This window comes from Ambystoma mexicanum, chromosome 1p, assembly GCF_040938575.1.
Source record: "Ambystoma mexicanum isolate Mex_15411 chromosome 1p, UKY_AmexF1_1, whole genome shotgun sequence".
Taxonomy (NCBI): Eukaryota; Metazoa; Chordata; class Amphibia; order Caudata; family Ambystomatidae; genus Ambystoma; species Ambystoma mexicanum.
Window position 1 is genome coordinate 1,027,908,209 of NC_090921.1, and position 1,510 is coordinate 1,027,909,718.

At 40.3% G+C, this 1,510-nt stretch overlaps 2 non-coding genes across 2 annotated transcripts; both read right to left on the reverse strand.

The window, feature by feature from the left end:
- Positions 1-245: 245 nt before the first annotated feature.
- Positions 246-331, reverse strand: TRNAY-GUA (transfer RNA tyrosine (anticodon GUA)). Its single transcript is given in 2 exon segments — positions 246-281; positions 295-331. It is a non-coding gene; the product is annotated as a tRNA-Tyr (tRNA).
- A 560-nt stretch (positions 332-891) lies between these two features.
- On the reverse strand, positions 892-977 carry TRNAY-GUA (transfer RNA tyrosine (anticodon GUA)). The gene is given in 2 exon segments: positions 892-927; positions 941-977. It is a non-coding gene; the product is annotated as a tRNA-Tyr (tRNA).
- Between the last annotated feature and the right edge of the window lie 533 nt (positions 978-1,510).

The window sequence follows — 1,510 nt, forward strand, 5'->3', positions numbered from 1 at the left end:
GAAATCAAGATTGTCAAGGGGATTCTGCTGTTTTGCCAGTTCATAGCAAGAGATGGGGATCCGAAACACCTCACAGGAAACCAATGAAGATTGGTGTTGGACAGAAACATAACGTGGCCACAGCCTCAAAGCAAAAGGCATCTATTTTCAGTGATGAAATATAATATAATTATAAATTGTCTGTTATTTTATTTTCCAAGTATTTTACTTTCCAAGTATTCAATAAAATTTGCATTTGGCAAAAGTCCTTCGAGCTGGATTTGAACCAGCGACCTAAGGATGCCTGTTTTACCACTACAGTCCTCCGCTCTACCAACTGAGCTATCGAAGGCTTGACAAATTGCTCTCTAGCAAACTCAATACGAGCTTCCACTTCAACCTTCGACTTGTAAACATCTCTTGCAATTCGTGCAAAATACTACAAATTTGGCTTGTGACGTTCCCGAATTGAGTAAAAGCACATCAGTTCCCAATTAAAAAAATGACCCCCTCCGCAGTCTCCCGCATGTTACTGACCACCATACTAAGGGGGAAAAGTTGAAAGGCGGCGCCTCACAGGCCATCTCCTCAGAGTATTCAGCCGTGTTGGGCCTTGACAATATTTTAATATCTTGGATGGTGTATACTGTTCTCTCATTTCCCTTGAGAAATCAAGATTGTCAAGGGGATTCTGCTGTTTTGCCAGTTCATAGCAAGAGATGGGGATCCAAAACACCTCACAGGAAACCAATGAAGATTGGTGTTGGACAGAAACATAACGTGGCCACAGCCTCAAAGCAAAAGGCATCTATTTTCAGTGATGAAATATAATATAATTATAAATTGTCTGTTATTTTATTTTCCAAGTATTTTACTTTCCAAGTATTCAATAAAATTTGCATTTGGCAAAAGTCCTTCGAGCCGGATTTGAACCAGCGACCTAAGGATGCCTGTTTTACCACTACAGTCCTCCGCTCTACCAACTGAGCTATCGAAGGCTTGGCAAATCATTCTCTAGCAAACTCAATACGAGCTTCCACTTCAACCTTCGACTTGTAAACATCTCTTGCAATTCGTGCAAAATACTACAAATTTGGCTTGTGAGGTTCCCGAATTGAGTAAAAGCACATCAGTTCACAATAAAAAAATGACCCCCTCCGCAGTCTCCCGCATGTTACTGACCACCATACTAAGGAGGAAAAGTTGAAAGGCGGCGCCTCACAGGCCATCTCCTCAGAGTATTCATCAGTGTTCGGCCTTGACAATATTTTAATATCTTGGATGGTGTATAGTGTTCTCCCATTTCCCTTGAGAAATCAAGATTGTCAAGGGGATTCTGCTGTTTTGTCAGTTCATAGCAAGAGATGGGGATCCAAAATACCTCACAGGAAACCAACGAAGATTGGTGTTGGACAGAAAAATAAGGTGGCCACAGCCTCAAAGCAAAATGCATCTATTTTCAGTGATGAAATATAATATAATTATAAATTGTCTGTTATTTTACTTTCCAAGTATTTTACTTTCCAAGTAT